The sequence below is a fragment of the Triticum aestivum genome, chromosome 5A (genome assembly GCF_018294505.1).
Source record: "Triticum aestivum cultivar Chinese Spring chromosome 5A, IWGSC CS RefSeq v2.1, whole genome shotgun sequence".
Classification (NCBI taxonomy): Eukaryota; Viridiplantae; Streptophyta; class Magnoliopsida; order Poales; family Poaceae; genus Triticum; species Triticum aestivum.
The window spans coordinates 159,329,852-159,354,472 of NC_057806.1; positions in this window are offsets into that span (position 1 = coordinate 159,329,852).

Below are 24,621 nucleotides of genomic sequence, written 5' to 3' on the forward strand. Positions count from 1 at the left end.
CAGCCGAGTTCTTATAGAATAACAAACGCGTAGCCTGCTTAACTCTGAAAAACCTACACGTGCCACCAATTATAAGAAAATATTAGTTAGAAGTAGCATCTTTGTGAGAGGTTCGTTGCTACTTCTAAAGTTAAATTGTGATTAGTTAGACAGAATAGGTGGATTAAGAAGTAATCATGGCAAGAAGCAAGAACCAGATACAAAAATAATATGGATGAACAATTGGAAGGAAATCGGGGTGGAAGATCGCAGTGAAGATAAGACCAGGTTCTCCTATTTCCATCAACATTCGTGTGCCAACTTTCAGTCCGTAACACTTGAGAAAGTTTATCCAAGTTCGGCCATAAAAAATGTTGTGATCTTCTTGGTTCATGAACCCAACTTGAAACTTATATCCATGGTTTGTCTTCACTGTGACCATTAAACTGGTGTATTCAGTTATGGCAAGGCCGAGCATCTTGAGTACATGTGTTCTAGGAGAGCAAGGAATGCACTGTAGGAAAAATAATATTAGAACACAATGTATTCCCTATATCCAAATCTAGAAATAATTTCCTCCTTCACGTCAGTGTTGACCATGGTACTAGTACCTTTTATCCAAATGTAGCAATGCAAATTTCCAAATTAGTCGACAGCACGTTCAAAAAACCCCACCCTCTCGGATAGAAAAGAGTTCTCTAGGAACATACTGTGCGCGTTTTAAAATCATGTGTTAGGATGAGAAGGAACAAGTGTGGCGTCTCGTCGAGGGCACATAAACCTGTAGGGTCCTCACACTTTGGGCCCTACAAATGACACACACTAGATTCAGTAGGAAGAAAATGCATCAACGGCGCCGACTGCCATCCTAGGAGTACCCGCGACCAAGGGACTTGGATTTATCGGGGATGGATGAAGAATTCCTACCAGGTTCTCCATGAGAAAACCCTATGCAATCGCCGAGCGGGGGTTTTCTTTTTTTTGATGGGCGAGGGTTTCTCTAAACAAGCAGACGAGGGAGAAGGGGATTCAGGCCCAGTGAAATATTGCCGCTTTGTCCGTCCAGCTTACTGCTATAGCTGGAAAGGTGGGGTTTTTTGTGATTTGACGGCTCATTGGGCATTACTGCGGCGCTACGGCTGGGGTGTGTCTATAGTTGTCGGTGTTCTGGGAACGGGGGTCCCCAGACTTGCCTGCCTGCGGCCTACGGCGTGGCTCAAAGGGGGGCCCAGCACGGCCCATCTTCACCAATACAAACTCAAGACCCTCGCGAGGGGCCAAGCCTCGCGGGGCAGACGACGCGAAGCCTCCTCGGGCACGGCCTCGTCAGGCTGGCTCACGAGGAGGCGGAGAGATCAAGGCGGGGTACCTCGCGAGGTGCCCGTGACGCAAGCCGTGACGACTCAGGGCGCCAGGCGGGTGCCAGCTCGCGTAGCGTCCTCCTTTCCTCTTTGGTGCAAAGGGGGCAAGCGCAGCCGCGGAGTACCAAGGCATCAGGCAAAGGTTGCCATTTTGGTGCAACGAGACCAAGACCAGGAGGACTACGAGATGGAGGTCACTGTGGAGTCCAAGATGGCGTCATCGCCAGAGCTTTGCGCAGGCGAAGACTGCTTTTGTCAGGATAGCTCATACTTGTTGTCCCCTTTAAAATTAGCCCGCCATTGTTGGCTCCCTTCCCGCTCGATATTTGGGAAGAAGACCAGGGCCTCTATAAATAGGACCAGCCACCCAGAGAGCAAGGGGGAGGGGTGACAGGAAGAAAGAGGCTCATTAGAGAGGTTAGAAGCAGAGAGAGAGAGAGAGAGAGAGAGAGAGAGAGAAAGGTGGCTGAACTCCTCCCATCAGTTCATCGCCCCAGCCAAGAACAGACCCTCGCGAGGCTGCTCTTCCTTGTATTGCTCGTCATCATCAGCCCAAGAGGCAATCCACACACCACACACTGGAGTAGGGTATTACACCACAATGGTGGCCCGAACCAGTATAAACCATGTGTCCCTTGTGTTGTTCTCTTCATAGCTTTGATCCTAGAGTGGCAGAGGGGTGCAGGTAGGTAGGAGGTGAAATCTCCGCGCGCACCCCAGTGTTCGAACCTCAAGGGTCTGCCGGAACACGAAATCTGACATTTGGCGCGCCAGGTAGGGGTGCGCCGGAATTCGTCTTCCACCGCCCCGTTCTCCTCCGACCATCACGCTCATGTCTGGCGCACGTCGGGCCCGCGCGGAGTGCCGGGCCGCCCTTGCTTCCCGCGTCGCCCAGACAGCCCCTGTCGGCGGGCGTCCTCGCTGTTCCCCGTCAACGCCACCACCGGCCCGGCGGGGGACGAGCAGCAGGCATCGTCTCAGCATCCATCCGTGCGCCAAGACGGCCGCACCACAACTCCCTCGCTCGCCCCAGCTGGATCTTCGTCCCGCGCGCCCATGGAGGCTCGGGCTGCACTCATCGCGGCGAACGAGCTCCTGCGCTACCGTCCCGTCGACGACGTCTACGAAGAATGGCTCGGCCGTGTCGCCGAGCTCGTCCGCGCTGCAGGGGGTTCTTCCGCGCCGTCTGTTCCGCTGCACCGCACCCCGCCCCGCGCGGGCGAAGAGGCTCCGGCGGCGCCCCGGCCGCCTCCTCCTCAAGAAGACGCCATGGCTCCAAGGCGCGTGGCCCCTGGGCGGAACCCGCTCCGTCAGGTGCCAGCGCGGCAAGAACAGAGCTGCCAAGAAGTCCCTCGCCCACCAGAAGCTGCCCGGGCGCTCCCTGCTCCATCACCCAAGGCCTCCCGTGGCCACAGCAGGCTGCCGCGCCTACACCACCGAGCTGTGCAGCGTCGCGTGGCCACGCAAGTTCAAGCCAGACCTGCCTCCTCGCTACGACGGCACGGCCGACCCTGCGGAGTTCCTCCAGCTCTACGAGCTGGGCATCGAAGCTGCCAACGGAGACGAGAAGGTCATGGCGAACTGGTTTCCCATGGCGCTCAAGGACGGGGCCCGCACCTGGCTCCTGAACCTGGCTCCAGGCACAATCTCCTCCTGGGAAGAGATGCGCACCCGCTTCATCGCCAACTTCCAAGGTACTCGCGACCGGCCACCCGCCGTGAGCGACATGCGCCGCATCAAGCAACAACCCGGGGAGACCCTACAGAAGTACATCCAGCGCTTCAACAACGCACGCCTCAAGATTCCCATGGTGACTGAAGAGGCCATCATCTCAGCCTTCTCCGACGCGTGCGCGACGTCAAGATGAAGGAGGAGCTGGCGATGCATCAAGACCTGTGCACTTCCTTGGAGCTGTTCAACTTGGCGAACAAGTGTGCCAGGGCTGAGGAAGGGCGTCTCTCCCTCCTCGAGCTGCCTGCCGCAGACCTAGAAGAGAAGAAGCTCAAGGCCAAGGAAGTGAAGCTCAAGGGGGCTGCCGTGCTCGCGGCAGAACCAGACACCAAGCGGGGCAGAGATCAGCCCGAACCTCCCAAGGGCAGCCGGTACTGCGTGTACCACGACCTCCACACCCACAACACCACCGAATGCCAAGAACTCTGAGCCGTGCGAGAAGGAAGGATCGGCCGTCGCCCTGACCGCGGTGACCGGGGATACGGCCTAGGAGGAGGAAGGAACGCAGGGTGCTGGGAAGACCGTGGCCCGCGCCAGGGGTGGCGCGACCAACCTCGTGAGGATCGCTGGCAAGACCCACCTCGCGAGGGAGGCTGGAGGGATCAGCCTCGCGAGGATCGCCCGTAAGGCAACGCAGGCCTCCCACCGCTGCCGCCGCTGCCAAGGAGAAACGAGGACCACCACCAGGACGAGGAGGCTGGGGGCTTCCAGGAGCCGCGCGCGATCGCCTGCATCCTGGGCGGAGCTCAAGCCCCAGCCTCTCAGCGCATCTTCAAGTTGTTCACCTGCGAAGTGAATGCAGTCCTCCCCAGGCTCGAAGCCACGCGCCCTCTCAGGTGGTTGGCATGCGCCATCACATTCAGCTCAGCAGATCAACTCAAGTGTGCGGCTACAGCCGGAGTCCTCCCGATGCTTTGTTCCCCAATCATCAGCAACGTGGTGGTCACCAAGACCCTCATCGATGGCGGGGCAGGGCTCAACGTCCTGTTCGTGGAGACGTTCAACAACCTCCAAGTGCCCTACAGCCAGCTTCAGCCAACCAAGCCCTTCTCCGGTATCACCGACGGCTCCACGGTCCCGATTGGGCAGGTCCGCCTCCCTGTCACCTTAGGGGCACGTGACAACTACCGCACTGAGCTCATCGACTTCGAGGTCGCTCACATCCGCCTGTCGTACAACGCCATCCTTGGGTACCCAGCGCTGGCCAAGTTCATGGCTATGACTCACCACGGCTACAATGTCCTCAAGATGCCAGGAAGTGGCGGAGTCATCACGGTGCCCTGTGAAGAGAAGGACGTGGTGTGTTCCCTGGAGCGAGCCTTTCAGGCCGCATCACTGGAAGACCCGGATCGCGGAAGCAGGAGGCTTCCTGAGGCCGCCCCCAAGAAGAAGAAGACGTCGTCCGGCCTGGCCCCTCAGGAGGCAGGCCCCTCTGGGCCCGTGCCTACCCAGGGGGAACCTCCTTCCATCGCATAGGAAAGCGCGCCCGGCGCCCTCCTCAGGCAAGGCTCGGGGGCTCTCCCCTGGAGGGCCACTGACCTAGCCAGGATCACGAGGGAGGCGCTTGGGCACCACATGGAGGCGTGTTTCGAAGCACGTTTCCCTCAAGAAGGAGCAAGGCAAGGAGATCCAGACCCACAGGAGTTCATCAGCAAGGCCATTCAGGAGCTACAGGAGTCTAGAGTCATGAGAGGCACCCGCCGCCTACCAGCAGTGGCTCCCCATCCAGGCGAGGAGGGCGAGCTGCGGGTCTGCGTCGACGTACCAGGGCTCAACCAAGTCGCCTCCCTGGAGCGCCTCTGGCCCTCGCGAGTGGGGCGCTGCGGAGGTCCACCCCACAGCTACATTCGCATGCCTTACGGCTTGCCGAGCACGGCTGACACACACCAGCGCCTCATGAGGGGCATCACAGAGGCACAAGAGGCCAGGTGCTCCGCAGCCCTGGCGGAGATGGAGATGGCCTGCGAGGAACCGCCAGCGCCCCCGGAGCCTCCCGAGGCCCCTGGGCCTGGGGGCTCATGAGGATCGGCTTCCGCAGCCCACCGAGCCGGCTACACCAACACCCCTTCGTCTTCAGCGTCATCAGGTGACATCTTTCAAGTTTCACTTCCAGCTGGGAGCGCCCCCAGGGCTGCATTATTCCCAGGCCGCGTGGGTCCGTCCCTGCGGCGTGTATCCCTTACGTTCCATGTTGTCAGCTTACCTTGTTGGGGGCGCCCCTCGGGCAGCATGACCCCCAAGTTGCTTGGGCCTGACCCAGTGATCTCTGCATTCCCAGCATCTATTTGAACGAACCCACTCCTTCGCGGCTAATGTGCTTTACCTAGTTGCCTGCTCAGCTGACGCCAACTAACGGAGCTACTCCCAAACAGCACGACGCTTGCACATGGGTCCGTCCCTGCAATGCCGAAAAACCTGGATGGCTGAGCTCCGGCCGTGGCAGCCCCGCATAGCGTCACCTCGTCAAGCCTTCAGTGCCTCACTACCCTTCGGAAGCAACCAACGGCTGACCGTCAATTGTTATGGCAACCCCTTGCTTTTTCTATGATGGACCTGCAGGACCTCCTGAAGGAGCTACGTCAGGCGGGGCTCTTGCTGTGTCGCCTTCGCTCTCGTCCACGCGAATCGCTTACACGTTAAAGGGGGGGTGCCTGAGCATCGCGACTCAGGGCTCCTACTGGCTCTCCAGCCCTCACCCTCTGGCCTTGACCACGGCATCGTGACCTGGCATACCAGGGATGGCTGAGACTCGCTCGAGGGCCGGGACCCGAGGATGTAGAGCAGAAAGGGGAGCAAAGGCGAGAGGGGAGAGACACACGAGGACCTCGCCGAGCAACCTCGCGCCTGCCGATGCACGGACCCGGCCACACACCAGAGAGCGGCCCCTGATCCTCGAGATAAGTTATCGCCCGGAAGCGCCAGCTACCGTGGCACCATCCCTGCACCTAATGCTATCCCTTGTTAGCGACGCCGCTCCCCTTTCTCACCAAACGACGGATGCTTGGGCGCCAAAGGGACCTCCTGAGCATCACGACTCAGGGGCTCTTACCGGACTCCGGGTCGCTCACCTCCTGGCCTTGACCACGGCATCGCGACCTGGCATACCAGCAACGGCTGAAGCCGCCTTGGGACTGGGACCTGTCGGCGCAGAGCACCAAGCCCTCGTGAGGTTCGAAAGGGAGGACCAAACTAAGACGGGATGAGCAACTCGCGCAAATCTACGACAAGGGTTATATTAACAAAACAGGGTCACCGGCACCTTACAAGCCCCCACGGGGCGCGTTTTTGGTTCCTCGCAGGGAACAGATCCTAAAGAGACGCAAACTATGCGCATCGCTACAAAAGACGCCATCATCAATAGTGGGCCGTCAAGCACCGACGCCAACCCCATCCAGATCAGAGTCGGCGGCAGCCTGATGAGCCTGCCCTGCTCCGGGAGCGGTGCTGGCTCGGGGGCTCGTAGCTGTCGTCGCTCGTCTCCGGAGTCGCGAAGGGCTCGCCGGAGTCACTGGAGCCTCCGACGTCTCCACCACCTGAGGAGCCGCCAAGGGAGCGATTGGCGAGCCCAGTCCTCGTCGCAGCAGGGCCATGGCAGCCTTCACCGGGGCAGCACTCCACCCGGCGCCCGTTCGCGTCAAAGACCTTGAGGAGAATCACCGAAGCACCGTCGTAGTCCAAGTGGATCGTGAAGATGCCCCTTGTCCTGCAATCCCGGGCGATCTCTCTCCAGCCCCGGGTCATGTAGACCTCGCCCGGGGTGACGACCGCGACCTCTGCCTCGGTCGCGAGGGTGCTGCAGCCAGCGTGCTGCAGCCAGAGCTCCAAGGGCTCCCCCTGCGGAATGACGGAGGCGAAGAAGGGAGGAAGACGGATCCAAGACTGAAGAGGAATGGTGACGTGGAGCACGAACTCTTGGGAGGAGCCCTCGGTGTGGACCCCGGGGGGGACGACCCACACCATCATGACCCGTCGGCGCCGACGGCAGCGTCGCCCGTGGCGGTCAGCATCAGCTCCTTCGGGGCCCTCAACGTGGGCGTACAATGGAAGCGGGAACCCCGGCGGCGCCCGCTCTCCCCAAGGCCTCGACACCCCCTGAAGGGCCCCCTCGTTCGGGCCATGGTGGACACGCCGTTTCTTCGGCGGAAGTGGGTCTGGTCCCTCTCGGGGAGCCTTTCCCTTCTCGGAGGTCGAGAACCGGTGGATCGGAGCCATCGCAGCAAGACGGAGCAAGAATCGGGAAGAAGGAGAAGCAAGGAGGGATGGACCGGAAGGGCGCATGACGTCCCGTACTTATATCCAGCGGAGGCCAACCGCCGACCTCCACGATCATAGGTAATCATGACCCGTTTGCATGCAGGGACTTGTCCAATCCGTGCAGTTGCCGAGGCGCCGTGGGGAAGTGGAGGCGCCCACGACCAGTCAACCGCCACGCGGCGCCCAAGGCCGCAGGCTGTTAGGGCCCGCGGCGCTTCGCTCTTGCCCTTCAGCCTCCCTGCACGGCCAAGTCCGGGCGTGCCTTGGGCCTGGGGGCTACTGTCGGCGTTCTGGGAATGGGGGTCCCCAGACTTGCCTGCCTGCGGCCTGCAGCGTGGCTCAAAGGGGGGCCCAGCATGGCCCATCTTCACCAATACAAACTCAAGACCCTCGCGAGGGGCCAAGCCTCGCGGGGCGGACGACGCGAAGCCTCCTCGGGCACGGCCTCGTCAGGCTGGCTCACGAGGAGGCAGAGAGATCAAGGCGGGGTACCTCGCGAGGTGCCTGTGACGCAAGCCGTGACGACTCAGGGCGCCAGGCGGGTGCCAGCCCGCGCAGCGTCCTCCTTTCCTCTTTGGTGCAAAGGGGGCAAGCACAGCCGCGGAGTACCGAGGCATCAGGCAAAGGTTGCCATTTCGAGCAACGAGACCAAGACTAGGAGGACTACGAGAAGGAGGTCACCGTGGAGCCCAAGACGGCGTCATCGCTAGAGCTTTGCGCAGGCGAAGACTGCTTTTGTCAGGATAGCTGATACTTGTTGTCCCCTTTCAAATTAGCCCGCCATTGTTGGCTCCCTTCCCGCTCGATATTTGGGAAGAAGACCAGGGCCCCTATAAATAGGACCAGCCACCCACAGAGCAAGGGGGAGGGGTGACATGAAGAAAGAGGCTCGTTAGAGAGGTTAGAAGCAGAGAGAGAGAGAGAGAAAGGTGGCTGAACTCCTCCCATCAGTTCATCGCCCCAGCCAAGAACAGACCCTCGCGAGGCTGTTCTTCCTTGTATTGCTCGTCATCATCAGCCCAAGAGGCAATCCACACACCACACACTGGAGTAGGGTATTACACCACAATGGTGGCCCGAACCAGTATAAACCCTGTGTCCCTTGTGTTGTTCTCTTCATAGCTTTGATCCTAGCGTGGCGGAGGGGTGCAGGTAGGTAGGAGGTGAAATCTCCGCGCGCACCCTAGTGTTCGAACCTCAAGGGTCTGTCGGAACCCGAAATCCGACAATAGTGCAGTTGTGCACTCTAATTTGGTGCATATGGCGCGTGGACCCCGTTGCCGGATGCCCCACATATTAGCAAAAGGAAGTAGAAAGATAGGAGTGACTAGTTACACATAAATATATTTTTGACAAAGAGATACTCCCTCTATAAAGAAATATAAAGATCTTTTATATCACAACATTATACATAAGAAAAATCAAGGGGAGTATATATAACATATATAATTATAAAAAACAGAGTTTTTTAACACGGTATAGACAAGTTGGTGATCATGGTGTGCCTCCCATCCTGCAATATAGGCCGTCCGATTTATATCTGACGGATAGGAAGGAAACTATGGCAATTTTGCAAAAGGGTACCCACACACCTCTCCACATTTGCAAATAAGGCCTTCCCTCGTTCATCCTTTTCTCTCACAAAATAAAATACTCATACAAATGCATCTTGATGTTACGTGCAACGCACGAGCATTATGGGGGTTCAGCTGAGAAATCCTCATACAGGCTCATGGTTCTGGACTTTGGGCCACAGGCCGGTGGGCCTGCATGTTTGGGGGGCCGTGTGTTCTACCTCAGCGCTTTTCATACTGCAAGCGATTGGTACGGTGCTGGTTTTAGATGTTGTCGCAAGGTGAATACACAAAATTGAATAAAGCACGACAGCTATTGGAATGAAATCAAACGATAGTTCCTAACAACCAGTTAGAGTTGCAATTCTATCAACGATACTGTCGTACTACTTATACACACAGGACACTTGTTTCACCATGCCAGAGTATTACATCAAAATCTCTCGGAGGATAGATCAGTTCGGCAGTTGCGTGGTGCTACTGAAGGATTTCAAAGTTGATTTGGACCAGCTCTCCTTGTCGAGAAAGTTCGATTTTGACATCATCCCCTACCGCAAGATATGATTTAGATTTGAACCTTGACCATCCTTTAGCATCAATCATCATGCGACTATCCTTTGTACTTACGGTATATTGAGCAAGTTCATTCACACCAAGGTTGCGCATGGTAAGAGAAACTTGGCCACGGTCGCCCGGATTGTTGAATGACTCCCTTGTTGCTCTAGGAATTCTCTGTTTGCAAACAAGAAGACATACACAAACAATTAGATCAACATAGTGAATCATGTGAAACAACATGGGAAGAAAAAAGAACGAAGCACTTGGGCGGCCAATGCTTATCAGGAAGGTGGACATGTTGGTTTTTGTAAGGACTTTGGTATATGAAGTGCGAAATGCAGCCCAGTCTGTTGCCGGTGCAACTGCTGGTTCCGTTGCCGCTGCATGGGCCAGAGCAGATGCAAGTGCAAGTGTTGGTGCAGGTGCCGAAGCTGTTGCTGATGCCCATGCCGGTGCGACTGGTAGTGCCGCTGCTGCTGCCGGAGATGGTGCTCCTTGTAGAGCTGGTGCCGGTGTCGGAGCAGGTGCCAGTGTCGATGCCCGATCCTCCGGTAGATCAGCCTGATCTGATGACGCGATCGATGCCCAATCCTCAACTGGATCAGACTGAGCTGCTGCCGCTGTCAGTGCAAGAGCAACTGCCGATGCTCGATTCCTTGCTGAAGGTGGTACCGATGTGCGAGACAGCGGCGATTGTGTCTGATCTGCTATGATCAGCTTTCTAACTTGACTAGGCTTCATGATCGTGATCTAGTCTTTTTCTTCATTTCTTTTAAACGCGAGAAGGACTAATTGTGGTGTGTTTGTTAAACAAAATTGTAGTTCATCATAGGGATTCAGCTTGTACTCAGACAACAGACTGATCCAATTTTTTCCAGTAATATAAGTGATGGACAATGCCTTCGTTACTGACATGACATAAGAAGTGAAACCTGCAAAAATATCCATCATAGAGCAAACCAAACGGTTTATTCTGTGATGAATGTCATATGGCAAAACCTGCATCATAAAATTGCAGCAAAAGAAAGAAAACATTACATTAAATCAATAAGATTTACACAGTAAATCAATAAGATTTACTTGATGTGACATGAGTGAATCCTTATCAGGAAATCACTATGTTGAAGTACTAAACAGAAGATTGGTCGTCCAACTACGTGTGGCATGCAGGGCCCCCGCCTACTCCCACAAGCAGGACAGTCCAAAGGTCGTGACAAAATTGTATGGACCGAACATCCATGGGACTGGAAATCCTGGTGAGTGCGATAAACCCTGCAATACATACAGATATTGGAGTGTAACCATAATTGATAAACCGTCCTCACAAAAAAGATGATTTGGATACTTCAAAATATACAGACTAAATTGAGTGGATAGAGATTAACATAGACTATTCTCAGGACTCACCACACACCAAAAGAGGCAGTACTAAACAATACAGGGTTCACAAACACAAATCAAGTACTGAACAATAGTACTTACTATAGACAAGCAAAGTTGCACTAATTAAACTCTGCAGACTATTTCTTGCCATCGACCTACGGATCAACCTCGCATAACTGACTAGGCCATGGACTTTGTGAGAGATGTCTACCGGCACCATCACCATCTCCTCAACCTTGGAGAACCTAACTGAGTGGTCTTTCCACTCATAAACATGACGATGAAGACAGGTCGCATCAGATTTGTCGGGAACCTTTACAAGAACCACACCCTTTGTAATCAAAGGCATAGCCAGGAAATTGTTGTGGTCAAGTACAGCCTCGAGAACACGCCTGACAACAATGCTACAGGAAAACACTAGTTCAGGACACGTGGCGACAAGGACACAGTAGCTGGATAGTTTAGCAGTAGAACTCATCCTCAGGTCTTCCAGTTCACACAACATGACTTTGAGAACTTCATCTCCACCGCGGACCTGGTTCTAATTCAAACAGAAACCAAATATTTTATCACTACCTCTGTTCAGAAATATAAGATGATTTTCAATATTTTACTCCATATATGACTACATATACACACATAAATGAGTGAACAAAGACACTAGAACATGTCTTCAAAGGCATGAGAGCAGAGGGATTACTTGCAATATCCATAACACAAGTTACTGATGCAAATATACCCTCTTCAAAGGTAGAATTGATGTTCATAAAGTAGTTGAAAGTAATCTATAAGAAATCAGTGTCAACCTCTCGCATGTTTTGGTTAAAAGAGGAATTTAGAACCGCCATTTGGCACACAAAAACCACATGCAAGATCACCCAGAAAGTTGTACTACTAGCACTAGTACTGTGTGTTAGATGAAAAAACACGATCAAGATCGAGAAAAAGATCATCAGGAAGAGATATTACCTGGACTTGCTTAATGAGGGATACCAGAGAGGGGGGCTTGGACAGGGTGATGGCTTTGAGCTTGTCTGCGGTAGTCTCGGCGGGCTGCTTGCGCTTCTTCGTACCATGAGCCTCGACGGTTTTTGCCAGAGCCATAGACATCACTTAGGCCGACGCTCCAGTCTCCATCAAGAAACTGTCAAATAGAAATAAAAGAAAAGAAACCATAATCACAAACACAAAAGAAGAACAGAGAGGGAGTTATAGGATCAGTCTCGGGGTTGCAAGATCGGGCCTTGGCCAGAATCAACACCATTGATGCGCTCACCTTTCCTTCTTTGGGTGAGAAGAACAATGGCAGAAGCAGGTCGCGGTTTCTTGAAGAAATGAGGAACAAGATGAGGGAGAAGCGAGGGTTGGGTAGAGAGGAAGCTGAGAGAGAAGAGTGAAACGATGGTTGCTTCGTCCGTCCAACTTACTGCTGGAAAGGAGGGGGTTTTGTGATTTAATGTCTCATTGGGCATTACTGTGGCACTTTGATCGGGGTAGTCTACCATCGACCCTGATGATGGATGTCCCACACGTCGGCGAAAGTGAGTACCAAAGTTCCCGACAACCGTCGAGGAGGATCTGCACGGTAGAGCGAGTCCATTGTTTTTTCTGAAGAAGAAAAATGATTACAGCAAGCGTTTCCACTCTTATAACAGAGAAGTGCGAAACACGGTAGCCACTTGAACATACACAATGCTCCTACTACTAGGCATGTGCAGTGGTTCATACGTCAGTACTACATAATCTTGTTGCTAGTGTAGTAAGATATGACGATAACAAATGATGTTGTGTGCATGTCAACTATATGAACAGTAATGTAACATAGTACCGCTTTTTTTACTGTCTAGTCGAGAATGAATGGGGAGATCAATGTTAACAGAACTAGGTCTATAGCGCACGAAGAGTACAATGCTACAGTACTCCACGAAACATGAACCATATGAAGCATGACGACTCAGTGTTAGGCAGGGTGTATGAAGGGTACACAGGATGGGAACAAAAGTTCCCTTCTCGACCCACTTTTGCATGTTTGGTAGAGTGCATGAAGGGTGCATGAGTCCACACTAGTAGGTTAACACAAATACACGAAGAAGGAACAACTATATTGAGATGAGAATGCAACCAAACACACCCACGCGCTTTGTGCTACAGTGAATGATCTGCATCGTCTGAGTTTGATCCAACGGTCATGTTGCGCCGAGACATGGACATGCCCATGCAGAGGACGCCTAAACACCACTAAAGTTGTAACACCCTCGATGCGACTATAGCTCCCACATGTCAAGGCACGACTTAGAGACATAATCGCATTGAAGGCATATGTCGCAAGTTAGGCAATCTTCACAACATCCCATGTAATATGATAATAAAAAGGGAGATAACATAGTTAGCTTACACTCGCCACGTCAATCAAGTACATAAATAACATTACATCATCCAAAACACTCATGGCCCGACTACGGCGCCAAAATAAAGAGAACCCAACATGCGACAACGGTCCCAATCACCCCCAACTGGGCACCACTACTGAGCATCGGGAAAGGAAATGTAGTATCGTTGAGAGTCTTCGTCGAACTCCCATTTGAGCTCATACGCGTCTCCTGGAGCGGAATCATCAGGCCCTGCATCTGGTGTAATAGTAATCTGTGAGCCACAGGGACTCAGCAATCTCGCACCCTCGCGATCAAGACTATTTAAGCTTATAGGTAAGGCAAGGTATAATATGAGTGGAGCTGCAGCAAGCGACTAGCAAGTATGGTGGCTAACTTATTCACAAAGGAGAGCGAGAAGAGGAGGCAAAGCACGAGCGAGAACTAGAGAACAACCTGCGCAAACATTACTCCAACACCGTGTCCACTTCCCGGACTCCGCTGAGAAGAGGACATCACGGTAACACACTCAGTTGATTCATTTTAATTAAGTTAAGGTTCAAGTTATCTACAACCGGACATTAACAAATTCCCATCTGCCCATAACCGCGGGCATGGCTTTCGAAAGTTCAATCCCTGCAGGGGAGTCCCAACTTAGCCCATGACAAGCTCTCACGGTCAACGAAGGAATAGACCTCCTCCCAAGACATTCTGATCAGACTCGGTATCTCTGTAATTCAAGACACTTCGACAGGTTAAAACAAGACCAGCAACACCGCCCGAATGTGCCGACAAATCCCGATAGGAGCTGCACATATCTCTTTCTCAAGGCACACTCAGATGAGCGCTCCATACAACTAAAACCAAACCTCGAGTTTCCCCGAGGGGGCGCTGCACAGGACTCTAGTTTGGACCAACACTCTGAGGAGCACTGGCCCGGGGGGGTTAAAATAAGATGACCCTTGGGCTTCGGTAACCCAAGGGAAAAAGAGGCTAGGTGGCGAATGGTAAAACCAAGGTTGGGCATTGCTGGAAAAGCTTTAATCAAGGCGAACTATCAAGGGGTTCCCATTATAACCCAACCGCGTAAGGAACGCAAAATCCAGGAACATAACACCGATATGACGGAAACTAGGGCGGCGAGAGTGGAACAAAACACTAGGCAAGAGGCCGAGCCTTCCACCCTTTACCAAGTACATAGATGCATTAAGATAACACGGCAATATAATGATATCCCTACAAGTAAATAAAAGATGTTCCAACAAGGAACGGCCTCCAAACTTCACCTGCAACTAGCAACGCTATAAGAGGGGCTGAGCAAAGCGGTAACATAGCCAATCAACGGTTTGCTAGGACAGTGGTGGGTTAGAGGTTTGACATGGCAATTTGGGAGACTTGCAAGCAAGTGGTAGGCATCGTAGCAATGGCATAGCAAAAGAGCGAGCAAACTAGCATAGCAAAGATAGTAGTGATTTCGAGGGTATGATCATCTTGCCTGCACAGTTGTCAGAGTTGACTGGATCCTCAAGAGCAAACTCAACGTGCTCCTCGTTAGCGAACTCGTCTCCCGGCTCTACCCAAACAAGACAAACAAGCAACAAGGATACAATCAACCACGTGCAAGACCAAGCAATATGATGAAATGATGATATGCTATGCGGGACGCGATGCGGGATGCAAAATGCAAGATATGACAGGAAATGCATGAACCTGGCCTCAACTTGGAAATCCAAGCGTGCCACTGGAAAGATGAGATGAAATCTCTTGAAAGCGATATAAAGAACGCCGGAATCGGAGTTACGGTTTGGAAATGGCAAGCGATTCAAAAATGACACCGGTCTGCGATTTACAGCAAGTAGGCATCTAAATGCAACGAAATGAACATGCTACAGCACCCAAACATGACAACAAAATACATGTCAGTGATGCACACAAGATGCTTAACAAAAGGCTAGCAGTGAGCTACGGCCAAATCATCCATTAACAGGTTCAAACAAGCATGGCAAAAACGCAAACGGAAAACAGATTTCAGACTTAGTGAAATTAACACTTGTCTGGAATTTCAGATCATATAGCCCTCTTCGGAGCAACAAAACAACATGCTACAGGACCTGAACATGACAAAGAAAGACATGGCATGGAGCTACTCAACAAGCTTAACAAAATCCCCTTAGTGACTTTGAGCCAAAAGGGATCACAAAATATACTAACAAGCACACGAACATAGCAAAAACATAATCAGTTTTCAGACTTAGTGAAAACTGGGACATGCTGAAACATAACTCACGAAGGCATGTTTACGAGCTCGATGCACTCACCACGGTGCAAGTCATGGCAAGACAAGCATACATCCCTTAAGAAGGCACACAATACAAGCTAGACATGGCAAGAACAATGGCATAGCATGCACGGATCAACTACAATAACATCGGCAAAATCGCAAACAAGTTGACGATCTGCCCAGATTCACAACGAAGCAAAAGTAGAGCTCGATTGACTCAAGCTAGGGTGCTCCATAATTGCAAACAAGGACATGGATGGATAGAGCCTCACAATATTAACAAAACTCCTCTACTAATCATCCTCAAAAGAGGCACGGATCACTAGGAAACAGCATGAACATATGGCATCATGAACTAAATAATCCCAGACTTAGAGAAAACTACCAAGTCCCTGAAAACAGATTTACCGGGTGCCTCACTTTTCAAGCTTGCACAAGTCACCACACACATCACAAAAATGCATGGGTTGCACCTCTGGAAAGATAACAAAATTCTTAACAAAACATCTATAGGACTCATGGGCATATCATGCACAAAACAATCATGGCAAAAATGACAAAAGTCTAAGATGAACTAGCAGATCTAAAAATTTACTCACGAAGCCTCCTTCTAACAGCATTTCGGGCATCAAGATGCACTCAAATGAAAATGATGCAATGGAATGAAATGACGTACTCATCGAGACAAACATTTTGATATACTATATGTCCAAATCGGAGCTACGGATGCACAGATATCACAGGTCAAAGTATGCATAAAAATTAGGGTTCGGGGGACAAAAGTCAACCGGGGGATCCTCAGATCCAGATCTGGACGGCGCGGAAATCGAGGTCGCCGGATTTCCTGTTCACCGCCGGAGAAGTGGAGGCGGCCGGCGAGGTCGGGGTGGGATCCGGCCGGAGAAGTGGAAGCGGTGGCCGGAGCTCGGGGAACGAGGCGGCGGCGGCGGCGGTGGGCGACCGGGGCGGCGACGGCCGGTGGCGGCGAGGGGCGGCCGCGGTGGTGCGGTGCGGCGGCGCCGGCCACCGGAGATGGCGCACGGCGGTGGGGCGGCCGGGCTCGATGAAGACGGCGGCGGCTCGCGGTAGGAGGCGGCGCAGGCGGCTCGGGCCCTCGGGGGCTCTCCCCGGGCCGAGCGGGCCGCGGCGGGAGGCGGACGGCGGCGGCCACATGGCGGCGAGCCACTGGCTGCGGGCGGCGGCGGGAGAGATCCGGACGTTGTCCGGCTCGTCCGGACACGTCCGATGCGGCGGGAAGAGGATTTTTTTTAGGGTTTCGTGGGAGGAGAAGATCCGAAAACGGGGGGGGGGGGTCTATTTATAGGCATAAGTGGAGCTAGGAGAGTCCAAATGAGGTGCGGTTTTCGGCCACGCGGTCATGATCGAACGCTCTAGATGATGGAGAGGGTTTAGGTGGGTTTTGGGCCAACTTGGAGGGGTGTTGGGCTGCAACACACACGAGGCCTTTTCGGTCCCTCGGTTAACCGATGGAGTACCAAACGAAGTCCAAACGGTATGAAACTTGACATGCGGTCTACCGGTAGTAAACCAAGGCCGCTTGGCAAGTCTCGGTCCAATCCGGAAATGTTTAATCCCCACACACGAAAGAAAGCTAGAAATGACCACCGGAGGAGAACGAAGCGCTGGAATGCAAAACGGACAACGAAGAAAAGGCTCGAATGCATGAGACGAACACGTATGCAAATGCAATGCACATGATGACATGATATGAGATGCATGACAAAGACAACAACACACGAAGACAAAACCCGAACCTGAGGAAATAAATATAACTTAACGCCAGAAACGGCAAGAGTCGGAGTACAAATTGGGAAAGTTACATCTGGGGTGTTACAAAAGTCCCTCTGCTTCTTGAGGCACACGACATTAGTGATGCAGGGTGCAACGGCCCGCAGAGCCCACTCCCGGTCGACGGGAGCCAACTCGTCAAAGACGGCGTCCAATGGCACGAATGGATTCTGGTGACGGAGCCCTAAGAGGATTCGCCTGGCAACGGTGATGGCAGCCCGCAACCCCTCCTTGTCCATCTCCGCCCCCACCATCGCACGGAGACGGCTCAGCTCCTCGGAGATATAGGTGAAGAAGGAGACCAGGTCAGGAAGCCGCATCTCGTTGAAGTAGACAGGGTGGTCGAACGGGTTTAGCCCGACGACCGGCATGGTTGCGCTGGCATGACGGTAGGCATCATGCAGCCGCAACACGTGTGTGGCAACTTGGTCCACCAAGTGGCTGAGGCGATCCTAGACCTCGTCGCGATCGGCCCGCTCGCACTCCGGCCGGCTCCCCTGACGGCCTATCGTATCTCCCGCTTTCTGCAGCAATGCCGCCGACGCCTCGAGCATCTTTGTGGTGGACGCATGCCGCTTTTGAAGCTCCGTGAACTCCCACACATAACGTAGGAGCATGGCACTCCTCTCCTCCTTGAGCTCACGGAGCTCCACGTCCTTGGCCTTGAGCTCCGCATCCTTGTCCTCGAGCTCCTGTGTCAGGCGCCTCACCTCAAACTCCATGATCTGTGGTGCCACCATGGCACCAGGTAGAAGCAATGGGGAGAGGAAGCAAAGGGGGCGAAACGGCTGAAAGGCAATGCAATCTACGCGAAGGAGGAGGGAGCCAGCTGAGGAGTGGGGAATCTTTAGGTTTTCACCATGGGAAAACACCAGTCGACGACTTCTCACATCAGGGAGCAGTGGGTTTTACAGGCGGAGTCATCGTGACTAATTACTGCTGCACCTGCTCCCGTCAATCAAAAAATTAAAAATCATGTCGCACCCAAAGACTAGAGCAACGCCGTAGTGGATATTTAAATTTACCTGCCGGCAAGGAGATAAAAAAGGGTGAAAAAACAAATGTGGCGGCAGCCTAGCTAATCGGTAGCACTAGCCCAACTAGCTAGCCACCGTGCTTCACTGATGTACTCGGCGGGAAAGGTGGTCTTTCGTGATTTGACGACTCATTTACTTGCTTCGGCGCTACGACCGAGGAGGACCCAGAAAACGTGTGGTAGGGTGTCCCACATCTCGGCAAGGAAGAATATATGTGTGCACCACCCGGGAGGACCCCGAAACCACGCGGTAGGGTGTGCCACGTCTCGGCACGAAGGAAAAATGTGCATGCAAAAATATATTGTATCAGACGTAGTAGTACCTATGGTTCGACCTCGGAACCCAGCCAGTCGGTCAAAAGCACCCCACTAGCCACACAGCTTCATCATGCTAACATGGCATGGAGAATAGGTGTGGTTAGCTCCATCTCGACCAGCCACAACGTCTCTTGTTCTAGGCGATTCTTCTATTTTCCAAGCTTTTTTAGTTATAATAAGACCAGGCAAGCTAGCGCCGCTCTTCGTGTGTGCCCGTGCATCTAAAGGTTAGACGATGGAGAGGGGAGAGAGATCGCAGACCTGGGACCCACCAGTAAGTGACTCAACGGTCATGCACGTGTTGACGAGGCACTCCCTCTACTCTACTCAATGTAATACTGTATAAAATCAAGTTATGGGACAAAGCCAACAACCATTGTTGTTTCAGGCTATCGACTTATGCTTTGTAGTCCAGGTTGCCAGTTTGAATCTCGTCTTCCAGATTTGTTAGTTTTAGATCCAAATTTGATCAATGACAAGTGGGACCCCCGTGTGTTGTTCTAATATTTCAGTGTAGGATGGTTTTTTTTGAACAAGCATTTTGCGCGGTTAGACAAGTAACGGCACGAGTTACACGTATTTTGCAAGTTTACGAACAAAAATGATAGCGGCATAGAATATAACATCCACCCCGCAGCTTAGATGCTATGGTGATAGGAGTTTTTACATCGTTGGAACTGAGATACAATGGCTTGGGAGTAGTCTTTGTAATTATGCGCAATTTCCAAACTCTCCAAGTTTTTTTTTGCAAATAAAACATTTAGGCCTCGTGTGTGCCACTGCATCTTGGATCCAACGGCACCCCGTTGCTCATATTAGGTGCTCCCCGTAGCTTAATTAGCCGATACGATGATACGAGCATCTAGGTCGTATAATCTGTGATCAGATGCCACATGCGTAGTACTTGTACTTTCTGCGCAATTCCCAAACTCTCTCAGGCGTATATTGCAAAAACATTCAAACCTAATACTGTGAGCCATTAGATCTCCGTGAACTCGTATCACCATAGAATCTATGGTGCGGGGGCACCTCATATTCTCCCATGCGAGAAAGCATCAGGTGCTCTCGCAACTTGGACAATATAGTGATATGAGCTTCAAGGTCTTTTGATCTGAGATCCAATGGCATCTGAGCAGTCTTTGTGCTTGTAAGAAGTGGTCGAACTCTTTGGGCACTTTTATGCAAAAAAATATTCGAACCACCGAGGAGGTGTTGGGTCACAAATCCAACGGCTCCGAAGATCTTGTATCACCAAAGCATCTAAGGTGTGCTAGCACATGATATTCTTACATACAGGAGAATATGATGTCCTCCTTCATCTTAGATGCTACGGTGATACGAGCTTCGAGGTCGTTGGATATGGGATCCAAGAGCATATGAGTAGTTTTTGTACAAATTGTGTGCAATTCTCAAACTCATCAAGGTTTCTTGCAAAAATATTAAGACATCCTTTGAGCTCCTATATCTCATATCTACAAGCTCCAAGGAACTCATATCAGTATATAGCATCTAAGGTGTGGGGGCACATGATATTCTCCCGGGGAGGAGGGGGTGCAGAACCAATCGGTGTTTTGGAGGGTGTGGACAAATATAATCTAAACAATCCTAAACACAGCTTCACAACTTTATCTAAGGTCGAGGGGTTAACCCCCGACAATCTACATAGCTCCGCCTAAACACAACATTTGCATGTACTGTAGCACTAGACTTAATATTCATGTTTTAGTTTCCTGTTCATTTTGAATATTGAATTGAGGACCATGCATGTCTTACATTTTACTCCCTTCGTTCCTAAATATTAGTCTTTTTAGAGATTTCAAATGGACTGCCACATACGGATGTATATAGACATATTTTAGAGTGTAGATTTACTCATTTTGCTCCGTATGTAATCACTTGTTGAAATCTCTAAAAGACTAATATTTAGGAACAGAAGGAGTATTTTTGAATTTGTGTCATACATGCATGGTTTGGAAAAATAGATGCACTATACTTATTGGATTGTTGTTGTGTTCGTGTGTGTGTGTCTGGTCATATGCTTGATACATACAAAGTTTTCTCACCACCATACCCTTCATCTTTTAAATTTGAATTTGCAATGCAAAACTTACTAGGGATACCATGAAATGTGAAATGCACGTTGAGATCACTATATCACAAACTCACTCTAATTCAAGAACTCGTCATAAATCAATTACCACGTTGAGATTACTATTTGCAAGGAAAATATGGGCATTGTAATACACATAGATTCGTTCGGCAATTTGAAAGATTCATTTTGTATACTCGAATGGTACGACCCAACGGCGTACCGGCCAGACCTTGGCTCATGTTGATCCTCAAAAAAACCAGGCTCGTGTCCTTCTGGTGGCGTGTGTGGTACGCACATTAGCCAACCCCAACCAGTCGAGCCTCCGCGTTTCGAGTCAAAATATCTGGTGGCCCGAATTTCAGCCCTAGGAAATTCCCCTCATGTCCCCGGTCCATAGAGACTACCGATGAACAATGGAGGGATGCTTTAATAACTAGACAACGTTACCTACCGTGTGGAGCACGGTTCTATTCCCTCAGTCGCCGCTACCCAAGGTCACCCATCAACTGCATTGCCTAGTACTAATAGGAGTACTACACCAAGATGAGCACAGAATGGGGCCCGTTTATTCATGCCTAGTACTTGACTTAATATATCAGGCAATGCACTGGTACGGATATCCTTTTACTCTGCATATATAACTTGTCTGAAGTCTAAATAAGCAAAATGTTTGACCAAATCCTTTCTTAAGAAATACAACAGGAAAGATGTATCGCTTGAAAATTTATTGCATGATGCAGTTTATGATATTGTTTCGAATCCTAGATTTTAAATTTCGGAAAATCCAAAAGTGACCAGAAATTCATGAAACTGAGCATGGTCATGTGATATGGCACAAATATCCCTACGTAATTTTTTCTTCAATTTGTGACAGGCTGCTTATGCGAAGTTGCACAAATGAAGAGACAAGTTTTTATTGAAACCGTGGGCGTTTACGTGCCGCCACGAGTCCCGCTTCTCATCGGCAGGTGCCGTCTGAGCAAGCGTGTGAGTCAACGAGAGGCGTGTGAGCAGACCGCTGCGCCGGCTGACAGGAGGCGTGCGAGAAAACCACTGCTCAGGCTCACCGGGAGGCGAGCCCTTTGGCCAGGCTCTGCCGCCCACCTTCGTCCCAACTGCTCCCACTTTTAATGTCGTCAGCGCCACAGTTTAAAATCAACCCCGCACTACCCGATATTGCTACAATCTTCTCTCTTCCTCTCTGATTCTCCTGTTGTCTACATTCAACCAGCCTGACCTAACCGTACGCCATGCTGCATCACGATGGTCTACCCTTGGTCTTCCAGTTTCCTGAGGATGACACCCAGGCGGAGTCTCAAGAACATAAGGCGCTTTGGTACGAGCTTGAACCGGCCTTGCGGGAACACTCCGCACCTGTCCCCGCTCCCGTTCCGGCTCCCGTCGCCCTGATAGTGCCAGCGCCCATCCCTGCGGCATTGATGGGCTGGGAGCCGCACATTGTCGTCGAGCTTGATGCAACGGGGTTCCACGAGGTCCCCGCTGACTTTCATGCGCCCGTGCACCTGCCAGCGCATGCGCCTGCATGTGCACTGACGTGCGCGCCCGTGTCAGTGCCCGTGCACACGAATGTCTCCGCCGCGCCGTTGCCAGCGCCTGTCCACGCACGGGTGCCAGTGCCCCCCTCAACGACATAGACGGCCGCCGTCGACCGCTTCCTTGCACCAACGCCAGTTGCCTCCTCCCGCCAGTTGACTCGTTCCTAGAGACTGAAGTCCAAAACATTGTAGCCTTCCTTGAAGCTGGGGCCAACATCTAGGAGTATGCCAACAACAGTGCAAGACACTGCCGTCGACATCGGTCAGTGGCCCGATGACACACAGAGCACAGCAGAGGAGCCGCTTCCCACTGCAAGACGCCCCCGCCGCCGCTGCATAATCTAAATTTGCCATGAAAAACACTCGGATTGCCATGCTTAAAATCCGAACGTTTATCATTTCCGTTTATTTTAGATCGATCGTCGTATGAATGTAAAGTCAGAGTCAGACTGAACGAATGAAATCTATGGTTTGATCGATTGAATGTTGTGCTAGAGCCGTATCAAATTAAATATAAAACATCATGAAGCCACATGTATTCCTTCTCATCCAACGACCTAGACTGCTTCAATGTCGAGCGCTCAACTCGTTTAGTGTGCAGTTAATTTCATGCCAAAAATAGTGCTAATCACATAATAACATGCAAATAATATCATACTTAATATCCGCATGCACTTAATATACTACCAAATTAACGTGCATTGCACGTACACATTGACTAGTACTACTAGTACGTGAAATTGGTGCTGTAAATTGTGAACGCGTCCAGATATGGTCAACGGCAACATCGCCCGCGAGTTCTTTGTGTTTTCCCGTGCATGTAAACGCAGATGGGGAGGAGAGAGAGCACACTTGGAACCCACCAGTAAGTGAAGGAGAATAGTACTACGTGCTAACGAGCCGGTCCCACTAATGTACTAAAAATAATATTACATGTTATCCATTAAATAGGAGGTGGTAATATAAAAACATTATATGAACAAAGGGGGGTACAACAAACATTGCTATTCTACATATGTTGCCTATTGACATGCGGCTTCAAGGCCCTGGTCGCATGTTCGATCCTCGTCCTTTGTTTTTTAATTTGTATATGGGTCCAAATTTGTTTCATGATAGGTGGGCCCCTCGGTGTGTAGTTTGTAGCACTTTAATTTGTGGGTCAAATTTTGTTCCATTCCAGGTGGACTATTGGTGTGTAGTTTTGTATCTTATTTGTAATAATTAAAGAGAACAACAGAGTTTTTTGCAATAATACCATGGTGCGACGTTGAAGGCCAGAAAGGACGTGCGAGAGAGTGATGACCGAGCTAGAGGAAAATCAATTGGGGGAGGTGCGGGGGTTGCAACGGTGTTCGGAGTAGTTGTGGGCCGAATGCTATGAAAATATAATCTAAACCCACCGAAATAAATGCCTACACAAATTAATCCAAGGTTGGAGTCCCCCTCGCAATGTAAATAGCTCCGGCTTTGCGAGGGATCAAGAGGTAGCTGTGTGGAAGATACGACGTGAGAAAGTGGGGTCAATCGAGAGACATATAGATAGAGAGACAAAGTGAGTGTAGTCCGACATTCATTGAAAAGATATATATGCTCTGGAGAGATATTGTCGGATTGAGCTTTTGGGAAGGGTGAGGGCTGTAAGATAGAGCTTGAGAGATGATCCAGCCACATACATGTAGATATATTTTGTGCGTTGGAGGAAGCAAGGTCAATCGATTACATGTATAAAGGGAGAGAGATTGAGCGAGTGTGGGTCATCGTGCGATCGAAAGAGTGAGACGGGTTGGAGAGAGTGACCTAGATAGACAATGTGCATGAGAGAGTATACAATATGAATATGTCGATTTGGGCTCAAACATGGAGATATATCGTTTGTGTCTGAGAAAGAGCAAGGTTAATCGAGACATACAAAGAGAGAGAGAGAGGGAGGGAGAACGAGCGAGAGAGGGAGAGAGAGAGAGATTGAGCGAGCCTAGCCCGCCATGAGGTCGAAAGGGTGGGGGCGACTTGGATGGACTGACCTAGATAGACAATCTGCGTGAGAGAGTATAGAGTGTGTCGATCGAGGCCCGAACAGGGAGATATATCATTTGTGTGTGGAAGAAAACGAGGTTAATCGAGACTGAGATAAAGAGAGCGATATTGAGCGAGTGTGGCCCGCCGTGTGGAAGAAAGAGTGAGACAGTCTCAAGGTAGTGACCTAGATAGACAACGTGCGTGCGTGCGCATGAGAGGTTGGGGGGCTAGATAGGCAATGCATGTATCTAGCGAGAGAGGGTGGGAGGGAAAGAGAGACAGAGGGAGAGCTCGGCATGAGGTG